This window comes from Momordica charantia (assembly GCF_013281855.1).
Source record: "Momordica charantia cultivar OHB3-1 chromosome 9 unlocalized genomic scaffold, Mcharantia_2.0 BLBB01000009.1, whole genome shotgun sequence".
Classification (NCBI taxonomy): domain Eukaryota; kingdom Viridiplantae; phylum Streptophyta; class Magnoliopsida; order Cucurbitales; family Cucurbitaceae; genus Momordica; species Momordica charantia.
Window position 1 is genome coordinate 18643854 of NW_028275167.1, and position 16079 is coordinate 18659932.

The 16079-nt window shown below is 39.1% G+C and overlaps 1 long non-coding RNA gene and 1 pseudogene across 1 annotated transcript; one reads left to right on the forward strand and one right to left on the reverse strand.

The window, feature by feature from the left end:
• The first annotated feature begins 1304 nt into the window (after positions 1 to 1304).
• Positions 1305 to 4382, forward strand: LOC148209134 (uncharacterized; annotated as a pseudogene).
• Positions 4383 to 7361: 2979 nt separating this feature from the next.
• On the reverse strand, positions 7362 to 9791 carry LOC148209135 (uncharacterized). The gene is made up of 2 exons (XR_015793395.1): positions 9292 to 9791; positions 7362 to 7712 (listed from the first exon to the last, which is right to left on the reverse strand). It is a non-coding gene; the product is annotated as an uncharacterized LOC148209135 (long non-coding RNA).
• Between the last annotated feature and the right edge of the window lie 6288 nt (positions 9792 to 16079).

Here is a 16079-nt window from a genome sequence, read left to right on the forward strand (position 1 = left end):
TCATCGAAGGCTTCTCCCTCATATTTCGTCAGCGACTTCTCCTTCATTTTTCGTCAATGGCTTCTCCTTCATTTTAAGGTATATACTTGTTTTTTTTTTGTTGTGTATACAGTGGTTGTATTTGTTTTTTTTTGTATACAGTAGCCGTATTTGTTTTTTTTTTTTTGTTGTGTATACAGTGGCTATATTTGTTTTTTTTTTTGTTTGTTGTGTGTATCTTTGTTTAGGATGAAGTCTTCTTCTAGTCAAAATGAAATACTTTCAACAAATTCCAACCATAATGAAGATGAAACAAAACCATTGTGGCGGTATGTGAGAAAAAATCAAAGGTTAAATGAAGGAGAAGGTAATATTTCTTGGCAATGCAATTTTTGTCAAGAAACTAAGAAAAGTACTTATACTAGAGTTAGGGCCCACCTAACGAAATTAAGTGGTTATGGAATTGGAATGTGCCGGAAAGTTACCGCTAAGGATGTTGTTGTAATGCAAAGGTTGGAAGATGGAATAAAACTTCGAAGCCAAAAGAATGCTCCAAAAAAAAGTTCCTTTGCCACCTTCCAACCATACCCAAACTCAATCTTTTGGAAATATGAGTAGCTATTCTTTTTCAGCCATGGAACAAAAGAAAAGAAAGGTAGTACAAGTGCTCTTGAAAAGTCATTTAATATGGCAACCCGTGATCATTTCCATGCACAGATTGCTATGATGTTTTATTCCTCAGGCTTGCCTTTTCATTTAGCTAGAAATCCACATTATTGTTAATGCATTTATGTTTGCTACAAATAATCCATTGGCGGGTTATATACCTCCGAGGTATAATATGTTGAGAACAATGCTTCTTCAAAGAGAAAAGGCTAATATTTAAAGATTGTTGCAACCTATCAAAAGCACATAAAGTACAAAGGGAGTAAGTATTGTCATTGATGGATGGAGTAATTCTAGAGAAGGCTTTTAATAAACTTCATGGCAATTATTGAAGGAGGATCTATGTTTCTTAAAGCTGTAGATTGCTCTGGTGAGGTTAAAGACAGACATTTCATAGCGAATTTGATGAAAGGAGTCATTAATGAGGTGGGACATCAGAATGTAATCCAAATAGTCACTGATAATACTCCTAACTGTAAAGCTGCAAGACAACTTATTGAGTCGCAATTCCCAAACATAGTCTGGATGCCATGTGTAGTTCACACTCTCAATCTTGCTTTGAAGAATATTTGTGCTGCAAGAAATATTGAAGGTAATGAAGACGTATTTAATGAGTGTGGTTGAATTGCTGAAATTTCTGGTAATGTAATGGTGGTAAAGAATTTTATCATGAATCATTCCATGAAGCTTGCTATGTTCAATGAGTTTGTATCTTTGAAGTTACTTCCTATAGCAGATACACGTTTTGCCTCCACGATGATATGCTTAAAAGATTTAAGCTCATTAAGAGCGGTTTGCAAGCAATGGTTATTAACGATAAATGGTCTTGCTACAGAGAAGATGACGTGGGGAAAGCAAAACATGTGAAGGATTTGGTATTTGATGATATTTGGTGGGATAATATCAGTTATATCTTATGGAACTTTTAGACATGCACAGCGGAAGCTAAGGATCATAATACACTTAATGAAGCAATTTAATAAAATAAGCATGCTTGGAAAAATGATGAAAAAGGTAAAGAGAAAAAGATTAACTTTATACCTTTGAAGACCTCCATTATAAGTTCTTCTCCTAACTCAATGGGACCACCAACGACAAATCCGTGCTATCCTCGGGTTGATGAACACGGTTGTGGGACCGAATTTTGAGTGAAAACAAAGGGAAAACACTAATAGCTAGGAGAAGACAATAGAAATTTGAGTGGAAAAATTCTATACTTATGCAAGTAAGCATTAGCCTTATCCAAGTGATCTTCATCACCTATATAAAGACCAAATGCATGCAAAGACATGTCTTGCATGCCTTCCACTTCAAACTCCACTAGCATGTAAAAGATAGGTGTCATTGCCTTGAAGAAACACTTCAAAAACCACTAGTTAGTGGGAAAATCCAACTTTGAAGTTGGATTTTTCCACTAACTTGATTTTTAAATAAAACTTTGATAAAACTAATTTTTATAAAAAACAAAAATTGAAATATTAATTTTCTATTAAAACAAAAATCAAGCCAAATCAATATCTCATATTAATTGGTCTTTGACACCTAAGCTTGATTAATCACATTAATCAAATTACAACTCTTTTTCATGCTTTGAACTTATTTAAAACTAATTTAAGTAAGTCATACTCTCCATAATAATTAAATGTCAATTAGATTATATATTATATCTCATATAAAATACAATATTCCCTTAAAAACCGAATTTGAACACTTCAAATTCTTGCTTCACTTAGTTCATCAATTTTATCCTTTATGAGCTAGCATGGAGACCCGTTGGACCTACAGATCATGGGCTCCAACAATTCGAGACTAACTGGTCAAACTCTTTAACTTAGTTAATCAACATTCGTTAACTAACAGGACTGTCCACTATAGCCTGTAGATGCACTCCCCTGACTGTAGATATATTTGTGTCCATTCGATATAACTGTCATCGGCAAGTTGATCATTCACAGGCTGTTCGTAACCTCAGCTAGGTAAAAAAAAAAACCGTTTTACCCCTGAGTTACATCTTTTCTCCTTAAGTACCACTATCCCTCTAATGAACAATTGATTTACGATCAAATCACTAAATCCAATTCCTCTTGGGCCAGTGAGAGGATGGGGCCCCTTGTTCAAGACCCGGGATCAGCCCTTAAGGGAACAACCTCTCTACTATCCCTAAATTGGGTAGGAGTGAATTCCGTCTTACTAATTCTATGTCCCCAGCTATCTACCCAGTCTTATCCCTGAAATGGAGGCATATTGAGCAGCGCTGATGAGCTTACTCTCATCTATCCAGATCAAGGGAGAATCCTGAATAAATAGGAGTTCATAGATGGCTCAGGATTTAGATCAAGTTATTTAGGTCATCGATAAACGAAATTAATCAGTGTTATCCGTAAACGGTGTTAATACGTAACAGTGATTATTTCAGGGTCAGTCTTACACAATCTCATTGTGTAGAACACCCCCGCTCACATGTTTCTACACGAACGAATCAGGATCACTTCGTTTATGACACCTTACAACATTTGTAACTATCATAAAGCGGGTCGTATTCAATAGTGTCTCCAAGAAAAACTACCCAACTGGATCCATGTACTATAGACTGTTTAAGCTATTTACTTAAACTTGATCCAGTTAATGTCTCCACATAAAGTCCAAGTACTCATTATAATAGCCAAGGGTTCGAAGTTTATTGGATTTATTAAAAAATAAATTCACTTTCATTTAACAACATTTGTCTGAATAACCTCACATTAATGTTCACTGTTTACAAACTACGAGTTTTAGGATAGAGTACCCAACAATATCCATTCTTTTACTTCACCCATATATGATATGATCAGAGCGTGTGATACAGACAAACCTTGTCTTCATCTGGTATATGATATGTGGGATACAATGGTCGAAAAAGTTAAAGCGGTAATCTACAGACATGAAAGAAAGCATTTAAATGAAGTCTCATCTTTCTATGAGGTGTGCATCAAATTCTGATTGATCGTTGGAACAAAAATAACACTCCACTACATTGTCTGGTACACTCTCTTAATCTAAGGTACTCTAGAACTACATCCTATTTTTATTTCTAATCACATTCTAGAGTTTGATATATATGTTATATTATATCTAGGTATTATAGTGAAGAGTGGCTTCAGGAAGACAAGAATCGAGTCCCACCACATCAAGATTTGGAAGTAACTCGAGAAAGAATGAAATGTCTTAAAAGATATTTTAGTACAAATGAGGAACACTCAAAAGTACACTTGGAGTTCGCCAATTTCTCTACAATGGCTGCAGAATTTGTTGACTATGATTCTATACGTGAAAGGTACTCTATGTATCCTAAAAGTTGGTGGCCCATCCATGGTGTCTATGCACCAACTTTGCAGACATTAGCTATGAAGCTACATATGTAACCTTCATCTTCCTCATGTTATAAACGAAACTGGAGTACATATTCCTTTGTGCATTCTTTAAAGAGGAATAAAATGACACCTCAACGTGCAGAAGACTTAGTGTTTATCCATAGCAAACTTTGTCTTCTATTAAGAAGAACTCCATAATATACAAAAGGAGATACAAAATTATGGGACATTGCTGGAGATTCTTTTGATTCATTTGAGGACGTAGGCATGCTTAAAATAGCTACCCTATCTTTGGATGAGCCAGAATTGGAAGTCGTAGTTTTTACTGATGATGGGAGTCGAATGGGTGAAGAAGATGGCTCTTATAATGTTGGGAAAAATGTGTAGAAGGCTTGGTTGATTTTAATTTCTATTTTTTTGTGTAAAACATGTTTGTACTGGATATTAGATATTGTTGACGTTGATTATGGTATGAATGTTATGGTATTTATGTTGATGTTTAAAATAAAATGTTTAATTTAAAAGTATTAAATATTGATAACATGTTAAAACTTGCATACATATAAATACTAAAAAAAAAAAAATTCATGTGTTCCCAGCGTGTCGTGTCCTAGTTTTTTGGAAATTAACGTGTCGCCATGTCCGTATCGCGTGTCCGTGTCCGTGCTTCTTAGCATCTTTTGGTTACACGTTCCTTTTCTTTTGAAATGAATTCAGATTTTTTAATCAGCAGGGTTCCTATTATATGGTCATCTTTAAACCTTCATATTTATATTAGTATCATATTGTATTGCCTTTATCATGAAGTATGCTCCCATCTCGATGTATTTTCTGCTGCATTGATTGTTATACATCCTATAAGCATGGAATTGGTAATGGTCATGAGCCATATTACAGTTTGGAACGAGAAGAAAGAAGAAGATTTGATTCAACGTCATGGTGGACGAATAATTGGATCTATCAGCAAAAAATAAAAATAAAAATAAAAATAAAAAACAGTTAACTCATTATTGTACTCTTTTTACTTATCAAAAAAGAAAAAATAACTTGCACACTTCTGGTGATTATGTTGGCTATTTAATTTTCCGTGTAGAGACAAATTATGGACCTTTATGTTTGCAGAATTATCTACTATGTGATGAAGATATTAGGGTCGAAAATCTTCCAAAGCCAAAGAGCTGGGGTATTTTTTTCCTTTTAGTTTATAATTGAAATGGAATGTACTTGCTCATGTATCTTCATCAACCTCTTTTAAATTTTAATTCTCTCTCTTTTTGTAGAACTACTTTTCTCACCGAGGATGGTTTATTTGACATGATTCGTGCATCATCCGACACTAAAGCTCCTCAAAGACAAGAAAAACTCCCAAAGAAAGTACAAGCAGTACAAGCAAAGAGTAAATTTGCCTGCTTATCTGATTGGAATACTGATGACACTAGGACTATTTCTGTTTGGATTATTGTTGTCAGGTTGCAAATTGTTTATGCAATTTTTGATGTTGTTAAACTTAATCAATTTTTTATTGAAATCATTTGAGTAACTCATAATTATTTTATTTTTCAAATGTTTCTATACGTGCAAAAATATATGTGAGAAAATATGCAGAACTCTAGTACTCCAATAAATGAACTTGTACCTATTATTATCTATCTTTATGTGTTTATATATTGATTTATTCTTATATTAGGATTATCTTTCTTTTTTGTAGTTTAATAGAAAAATGCATATCGACTAGAAGAAATTGACGAGGTTCGAATAGAATGGGCAACTTTTGTAGGAAATACTGTGTTTATATTATTGTTGAATATATGGGTGATTGACCCATTCATTTTTTATACAGAAGGATGTTAAATATATATATGTAAGTTTATACAAAAGTGTTGGATTGTTGCTGAATGTACGGTTTTTTAGGAATTGGTGGTTGACCCATTCGTTTTTTGTATAGAAAGGTGATACGAATCAAGTTGCTGATCAATTACTAAGGCCTTAGAAGAGAATCTCGTTGATCCATTTACTAAGGTCTTCTCGGCTAAAGTGTTTGAGGGTCACCTAGAGAGTCTAAGACTACGAGTTTTGTAAACTAGGACAAGCGGGAGAATAATTGGGTGTGTATCTGATTTATGCCTAATCTTCTTGTATTTTCTCACTTAAACTCAATAAAATGTACCATTGGAGTTTTAGTCCAAGTGGGAGTTTGTTGGGTTCTATGTCCTAAAACTCATAGTTTGTAAATGCCAGATATATTTTTGTCATTCAATGAGTAATTATTGATTCAATAAAATATTCTTACTAGATCTAAATCTAATAAACTAAGGATCCTAGACTGTTACATGAGACTCAAACTTTATGTAGAGACATAAATATGGATCAAGTTTAAGTTAACAGTCTAAATGGTTTATAGTATAGGAATAAGATTCGGTGCCTTATTCTAGGGACACTATGGATGCGGCCCACTTTCAAGCTAGTACAAATAATGTGATCCTAATTTGTTCATGTGAAGACATGCTAGTGGGGGTGTCCCGTGCAAAGAGTTTGCATAAGACCGGACCATGAGATAGTCACTTTTACTTTATAATAATGTTTACTGTTTGAAACTGACTATCTCGACTTTGATGGCCTAGGTAACTCGATCTTAATCCTGAGCTAACTATGAACTTCTATTTACTCGGGATTATCCTTAGATCTGCATGGGTGAGAGCAGCTCAACAGCGCTGGCTCAATAAGTCTCCCATTTCAAAGGTAAGACCAGGTAGATAGCTAGGACATCGGGTGCCCAGGTCTTGAACAATTGGTGTCACCCTCATCAAAAGGTTTGAGAGGATTTTTCATTAGAGAATCAGTGAGACTTAAGGAATAAGAGGTAATTATAGGGGTAAAATAGGTATTTTGACACAGTTGTAATTACAAACAAACTGTGAAGGTGATTATATCAAATGGACATAACATATGGCTAGCTCATATAGAAATAAACTTGGAATAATTTGAAAGAATAATTCGAATCGTACGAATTAGGTTAATCATATGAGATATGATTAAGTAATTGATATATGATATCAATTGAGAAATTTGATCAAAATATTTAAATAAAATTTAAATATTAAAATTATGAATATTTAAGTAAGAGTTGCATGTAATTTGCCTATTTAAGAAAATCTTTGTTCAAACAAGAAGGCTCTGGGAACCTTTGGTAATTTGACGTTTTTGAAAAAGCTTGCATAACTCCTTTTAGCTCCATATTTCTCTCAAATTTTCCTTCTCTAAAAAGAGTCCCACCTGTAACACCCCCGAATTTCAAACACGTTCTCGGGGTAGCGTTAAAATACTCCTGGTTCAACTCTCTCCTAACAGGAAAACATAAAGCAACAATTAATGGATAACCAATGGGAAACCCCTGTTTCAATTCAATCCTAAACGTGAATTGTCTGCCCTCGGTGGGCTAACGAGTCTACAAATAAAAGAAACATTTATTTGGCCAACGATTTCAAGATAAAAGAGCAATCCAAATGAGTAACAACAATGGTGCATCTGTAAGGGAAACAAAATTCTACATCACATCAAAAAATCACAATAATTAGTCCACTACTATCAATAAGTCCCTATGCCTCCGGCTATCAACTATAGATCAACTATTCTAAGTGACAATAAAGTAGCCTAAATGGTCTCCTATCGATCAAGCCTCCTCCACGTCATCACCATGGCCAAGGACGCGATCTGCACCTGAAAACAAAAGTTGCGGGGGGGGGGGGGGGGGGGGGGGGGGGGGGGGGGGGGGGGGGGGGGGGGGGGAAGGGGGGGGGGGTGAGTATATAGAATACTCCGTAAGTAGCCCTCACTAACTACACACAGACAACATACTTGACATCGCAGTAAAACATCTTGATACTACAAATAGTAATCACCAATAACAGGAAGTAGTGGAAAACCAATACACACACACACACATCTCAAGCATCAAGCCCAACAGACCATCGACCCTTTGACCCGTTGATCTCTAGCTCTCCCAAGCTCTCCCTAGCCCACCGTATTATGTTAGCAACCCAAGTCTAACTCTTCGATTCGTATCAGCCCCTGACCTTTTGTACCCAAGGTCACGACACTCCTATATAGAAGCTTGGCGTTTGACTTTAACCCTTATTCTCAACACCTGGAACTATTTACCGACCCTCGACCTTTTGTACCCAAGGCCTCGACGCCCACTCAGCGTATTGGTCCTTGACCGCCACCACGTCAAGAACCAATACTCATCCTCAAAAGACTCATCATACCGACCCCCGACCCTTTGTACCCGGAGCCTCGACACTCATCTCTACCAAGACTGGCCTATTGACCCCCGACCTTTTGTACTCGGAGCCTCGACAACCAGTACTGATGTAACATTCTCGACCACTTGCCCCGAAGCTGGTCCATTTGTGTATCTGCCTCTCATTACACGATAGACCCCACAGTTGAATCATGGTCCTCTGTTAAATTCCTATCATACCCTTCCAATTCCCACACCTCATGTTTCTACATCAAGTCCTCCAACAGAACAGTAAAGCATTTCAGCACACAATGACTCACAGTTGGACCTTGTTCAGTTTTTTTTTTCCACAATAAGTATTTCAACATAATCGTCCAAGACAAGGATAACATGAGTTACATAGCCACAAGTCGTAACAACAAAATCCTAGCATTTTCTATCCACATACAATACAATTGCAATAATCCTCGTGACCTAAGATGCTCCTACACTTAGAAACTATCAAAAGAACACCCAACTAATATATACAAAATTTTCCTATACTTTCTAGTATGTACGATCACAATGAGAGTGCCAAAACATATCTGAAAAATAAATTCCAGCACTTTATATCATGAAAGACTACGTCATGAGGGATTCAAAGATATCACAACAATTTTTCCAGCACATAACAACTTGAAAAGTCACTACCAGAGTATCCCAACATCACATAACAATTAATTTCCAGCACCTAATATCAAGAAAAAACATCATTTATTCACACAACAAACTTTCAGCACGAACGAAATCCAACAATAGCTTTTACAAGCTCTCAACCATGGGCTAACAATGTTTACATACATGAGATGCACAAAAATTAAAATAGTTCGATAAGAATCCATGTCAACTACACCTACTAATGCACACACCCGCCCCTTGGTGTTACTTACACACTGCTCCACTATCAAACCTTGCATCGATTCAACACCAATGCATCAAGAGAGAAAAAAATAGCAAGTTAAAACAGGATTCCAGACATAGAACTCGGTTTTAAGAGGTTTTTGAAAGGTCCTTTACCACAATTGACTTCGTTTGAGAGTGGGTACTTTAGAGCTAACTCAAACAAGCGTGAGGAACTTATAACGAACTTCAAACCGATATAGGTAAGCGCCAAACACTACCAAAAACACTGCTGTTTGCGTTTGGTAGCAGTGAAAACGCCCTGAATCCGTCACTGATGTTGCTGGACCCCGCAGGAGGAGCACGGGTCCGAGTCTAGGTGGTACAAGTCGTGGGTCACCTCTATTTAGTTGAAACGTCGCCCAACGACCACCACAGCCGCCGACGTACGCGGAACGATCGCGCGCCTGCTTGTCGCTGCGCCACCTGCTGCTGCTCGACGGGAAGGTGGTGCGTCGCGGTGGGAGCGATCGCCGGTGAAGGACAGGTCGTGCTGCTCGTTCGCGAACAAGAGGATGATAGGGGGGAAGGGGGCTGGCGGCTCCAAACGAGAGGCAGAAGAAGGGAAGGTCTAGGGCTCCCTTCGTTTCTCTTATGTTTTTAAAATTTAAAACCAATTACCGAAAATTTTGTTTTAAAAAAATACAATACATAGAAATAACCCATGGGTTAAAAGAATTATTGGGCTAGGAAAATTATAAGGCCCAAATTTCCAACAACCCTAATTATAAATGTTTCCAACAAAAATATAATAGTAATAAAAATAGTAATAAAAATGAAACAACCAAGTTCGACGGCCTAGGACAAAAGCTAAAAATAACACCTCTTTAATTATAATTATAAACTCACAACCCCTGACAGCCCTAGCACGAAACAAGGTAAAACAATTAAAATAAATAAAAATAATTTTCAATTAAATCTCGAAACTCGAGATTAAGCTAACGTGAGTAACGCGGGGCATTACAAACTTCCTCCTTCGAAGACTTTCGTCCCCAAAAGTTCGTTCAGCCAGCAACTCATGATATTTGGCTCGGATTTCATCTTCTATTTCCTAGGTAGCCTCCTCCACTTGGTGATTTCTCCACAGAACCTTCACCAAGTCAATAGCCCGATTTCTCAGCATCTTGGTCTCCCTTGCTAAGATCTCAATGGGTACCTCTTCACAGCACAAGGTTCCATCTAACTGTAACGGTTCGGGATCCAAGACATGAGAGGGGTCATAGACGTACTTCCTCAGCATGGACACATGGAACACGTTATGCACCGCAGCCAAAGATGGAGGCAAGGCCAATCTGTATGCAATTGGACCAACGCGCTCCAAGATCTCAAAAGGGCCGATATACCTCTGACTGAGCTTCCGCTTCTTACCGAAGCGTAATGTTCCCTTCGCCGGTGCCACACAGAGAAAAAAGTGGTCGCCGACACTGAACTCCAATTCACTTCGTCTATTATCAGCATAGCTTTTCTGTCTGCTTTGAGCCGTCTGCATCCTTGCCCTAATCCTTTGGATGGCACCATTCATCTTATGCACTAACTCTAGTCCCAATAGGACCCTTTCGCCAACCTCGTCCCAATGAATTGGAGATCTACACTTTTTCCCATACAAAGTGTCGTATGGAGCGATCCTAATTGCGGCCTGATAGTTGTTGTTATAAGCAAACTCTATTAATGGCAGGTGTTTGTCCCAAGAAACACCGAAGTCCATTATGCACGCTCGCAACATGTCTTCCACAATCTGATTCAACCGCTCTGTCTGACCATTGGTCTGAGGATGAAATGTCGTACTAAAATCAAGGTGAGTCTTGAGTGTCTTATGCAAACTTCGCCAAAAAGTTGATGTGAAACGAGGGTCCCGATCTGACATTATCGGCACCGGTATACCATGAAGTCTAACTATCTCTTGCAAATAAAGTTTTGCCTGCCTTTCTACCGAATAGGTGGCCTTGCCCGGTATGAAATGGGCAGACTTTGTCAAACGATCCACAACCACCAAAATCACTGTATATCACTTGACCTTTCTCGGTAAACCTATAATGAAGTACATGGCTAAGTGCTCCCATTTCCAGACATGTATACTCAAAGGTTGTAACAACCCTGCAGGTCTCTGTCTTGAGGCCTTCACCTATTGGCATGTCAAGCACTGACTAACAAACTGGGCAATTTCTCGCTTCATGTTGTGCCACCAATAATGTTTCTTGAGATCTCGGTACATCTTGGTACTCCCAGGATGCACTGCGAAGGGGTATTATGAGCCTCGGTTAATAGTTCCTTCTTTAAGGTAAAGTCTCTTGGCACACATAGTCTCCCCCGATAGAACAACGCAATATTATATGAAATGGTGTAGTTTCCTTGACCCACCATAACGTAACCCTTGGTTAGGTGGGGATCTCCCCTTTGGGCAGCGATGATCCGTTGTCTCAAAGTGGGTTCAACCAGAGTCGAGCTAACATTGCCGACACATCTTCCACTGTTAACTCCACCTCGCAATGGTCCAATTCATCTAGTATTGAACTATGGCATGTTGTCAAGGATTCTAAGCTCGTTGCTCTCCTACTGAGTGCATCAGCCATAACGTTTGCTTTACCACGATGGTAATTGATCTCACAATCATAGTCCTTTACCAGCTCTAGCCATCTTCCATGACTTAGGTTAAGTTCCTTCTGAGTGAAGAAATATTTCAAACTTTTATGGTCCGTGAAGATTTGGATTCTTTCTCCAAACAGGTAATGCCTCCATATCTTCAAGGCAAACACCACTACAGCAAGCTCCAAGTCATTGGTGAGGTAGTTAAGCTCGTGCGCTTTTAGCTACCGCGAGGCATAGGTAATAACTTTCCCATGCTGCATCAAAACGCAACCCAAGCCTCTGTGTGAAGCGTCACTGTACACCACCAAGTTTCCTGTCTCATCCTGTACGGTTAGCACAAGGGTCGTGACTAGTCGCTCATTCAGTTCTTGGAAACTTTTCTCACACCCGTCGCTCCAAGCGAAGGTGGCATTCTTACGGGTCAACTGAATCAACGGTGCTACTATACGAGAAAAATCTTGGACGAATCTTCTGTAATAGCTCGCTAGCCCGAGAAAACTACGGACCTATGTCATTATGCTGGGCCTCGGCCAACTACTGACTGCCTCTACTTTAGTCGGGTCCACAGTAATACCCTCCCTAGTGACTATGTGGCCAAGGAAGGCCACCTTATCCAACCATAACTCACATTTTGAGAACTTTGCATAAAGACTGTTTCCCCTCAAAGCGGTCAAAACTTGTCTCAGGTGCTCTTCGTGTTGCTCTCCTGTCTTGAAGTAAATCAAAATGTCGTCAATGAACACGATCACGAACACGTCCAAGAAGTCCTTAAAAACCCGATTCATGAGATCCATGAATGCAGCAGGGGCGTTAGTGAGTCCAAAGGACATCACCGTGAACTCGTAGTGTCCATACCGGGTTCTAAAGGCCGTCTTTGGTATGTCGGCTTCCTTGATTCTCAGCTGATGGTACCCTGATCTTATGTCTATCTTCGAGAACACCCTTGCCGCTTTTAGTTGGTCAAAGAGATCGTCGATGCGAGGGAGGGGATACCTATTCTTTATCGTCACCTTATTCAACTCCCGGTAGTCAACACAAAGCCGCATAGATCCATCCTTTTTTTTTTTACAAAAAGCACTGGAGCATCCTAAGGGGACACACTTGGGCGAATGAAGCCTTTGTCTAGTAGCTCCTCCAGTTGTGCTTTGAGATGCTTAAGTTCCGCTGGAGCCATACGGTAAGGTGCCTTTGAAATGGGGGTCGTCCTAGGAATCAAGTCAATGCAAAAGTCCAATTCACGAGCTGGGGGCAGCCTTGGAAGGTCTTCAGGAAACACGTCGGGGAACTCGTTGGCTATGTGGATGGAGTTGATGCTGGGTGTGTCCTTACTAGTGTCGATGACACTTGCCAAGTAACCCTAACCACCATGTTGTAAGAGGTGTCTGGCATTTAGTGTTGAAACTACCTTCGGGGCTCCCTCTGTAACTCCTTTAAACGTAAATCTCTGGTCGGACGACAGCTGGAAAGAGACTTCCCTCTTTGAGCAATTAATGCTTGCTTGTTTTGCAGCTAGCCAATCCATGCCCTTTGACGTCAAAATCCCGCATGTCCAATTGAATCAACCTTGCCCCGAGGGTCTGATCGTTGAAGGATAACTTGTCTTCCCTCACTATTTGACTAGCAACCATAGCTGAACCTGAGGTGTAAATACTGACAACAGAAAACCTAATGGTTCTAGCACCAGGTTCACATGACGAAAAAAGGCAGCAGAAATAAAAGTATGACTCGACCCCGAATCGAATAATGCGTAAGCAGGCATATTATGCACTAAGATGGTGCCTGAAAGATAAAGTAAGAATAAAGGCATAATACGCACACATAACCCAAAAACTCAGAGATAGATAGGAGTACCTGTTACAACAACTTCCGCATTTGCCACTTCCTCACGGGTCAGTGAAAAAACACGAGCCCTCTGGTTACTCCCTTGTGTCGAAACTGTTGGAGGGGCCCTCTGACCTAGCCTCTACATGTTCGAGCCCGTCATTGGACATTCCCTTGCAAGATGCCCTTCTTTCCCGCAGCTATAGTAGACTCTAGGTCCAGCCCAACAAGGCCCGACATGTCTTCTCTTGCAAGAGGAGCACAACGGTAGCATACCCTACTGTTGAGTATGCCGCTGGGGTGTTCTCGACGGCTGGCCAGTAAAGAAGGGAGGGGTCTTCCTTTTCACACCTGAAGATGATCCAACTTCCTGCAGAAGTTGGGCCTTAATGGAGACATCCTTATCCATGATTAAGGCGCCCATAACTACCTTTGCGTACGTGGCTGGTCGCTGCAGATCAACTAGCCCCATGATTCCCTTGCACAATCCTTTAACAAACCTCTTGATCTTTAATGCCTCGGTATGAACTATGTTTGGAGCAAAACGAGAGAGTTCCGTAAACTTCTTTTCATATTGCACTACCGTCATAGTCCTTTGAGTGAGAAGGAGGAACTCCGCCTCCTTTACATCCTTCACGGTTGCCAGAGGTTCCGGGGGTGCCACCTTCCCCGAAACCACTATTGAGGGAATTGGAGGAGCTACTCCTACCTGAGCACCTACTAGAGGGACTAGCACTTCCGCAGCATTCTCACCTCCGAGGGCTGGGTCGATGTTCACATGCAACCTCATACTACGTCGGGGAGGCATCGTCTGGATCAGAAAAGCACCCTAGACCAACAAATCGTTAGCACTTAATTCTAAGCATGAATTCAAATGAAGGCGACAATCGAAACTTCCATAAAAACGTGGGATCGAGCAAAATCCATCTAACTCGCTAGTGAGCACCCTAGATGACCCAAAGCAGGACCACAATCACCACATATGGAAAATAAACATACAAACAATTCAAACGTGGAAGGCTTATAAGCTTCACAAGATAACCAACCAAAACAAGCGTACCTGGTGATGGCGATGAGACCGACTAGGACCACTACCCCTAACACCCTAATTACTAGGTTAGTCTACAAGATTGTTTTGGCTCTGATAGAAGCTATAGGTCCCAACAAAAACCCTCTAGCTTCTAAGTATTATAACACACTATACTTAGGTACAGGAATGAAAAACACTCACTAAACCCACTGGATACAGAATCCTTTTCAACACTGCCCACAACCACTTCTATTTGGATTCTGTACAAATGAAACCTTAACATAAGGGCTCTATTTATAAGAGGTCAAATATCCTAATTCTTATAGGAAAACAATATTGTAATCCTTATAAGTCAACAATATTCTACTCTCAGTAGGAATTGGTAATAGCGTTGAAAAATTCTTTTCTTAATAGGATATGGGTTTCCTGTTTTGGCTCCATAATCCCAACAACATATGGTGCATACCAGATATATAGATGGAGATACCAATTCCTTAGAGGATGATATTGGTTAAGATTACATGTTCTTAATCTAAATTATACCAATTATGTAGAGCATATGATTTACTTTGCAAGATGAATTGTCTTTCCTCAACAATTTGTGTTAATATACAATTGTTTATATTCACATTATTCTAGTCTAATTATTTCTGCTTCTAAAATATTTGGATAAACATTACAGATACATGTTATGTGACTAGAGTTACAAGACCTTTGGAAAAGAGATCTCATAAAATAGTGAGAAAAAACGTTGTATCATCCTAATTTTATATGTAGGTTAACAAGACCTTTTGCTACCCATTTCTGGAATAGGATCCTCTCAACTTTTGGGTGGGAAATAGCTCTTCACACATAACCCTCCCTTTTTCTGGATTGCCTCTTTACAGGTTAACCCTTCATAAAGGAGAAAGCCACCCTTTGGGTGCAAATTGTTTGAGCTTACTTATGGAGTCTATGGCTAGAAATGAACAATATGATCTTTAATGATAAGTACCACTATTTTGATAGTTTTTTTTTTTTTATAGAGTTATCGTTTTAGTTCTTGGTTGGTGTAAATGTTTCTACTCCCCCTTCAACAACTACTCTCTCAATGACCTTATTACAAGTAGGGAAGCTTTCTTGTAATTGCCCAGGTGGCCTTTTGTATATTTCATACCATCAATGAAATATTGTTTCATATAAAAATAATAATAAAAAAAATAACAAGAAAAAAACATAGCAACCTTCGATCATCAAATATCTAGAATAAATAAAATCAATTTAGTAATGGATTCTTGCACGATCTTCGATCATGCCTTGTTTGTCCACAGCAACCACATTTGATAATTGCATTCCTTTCCGAACGAGATATATAAAACCCGATGTAAATCCATACCTCTATGGCATAAAGCTAAACATGTATGAGAACATGTGATAAGATCAAAATCTCATTACTGCAGCTACAAGTTCATGAAAGAATATTGACCTC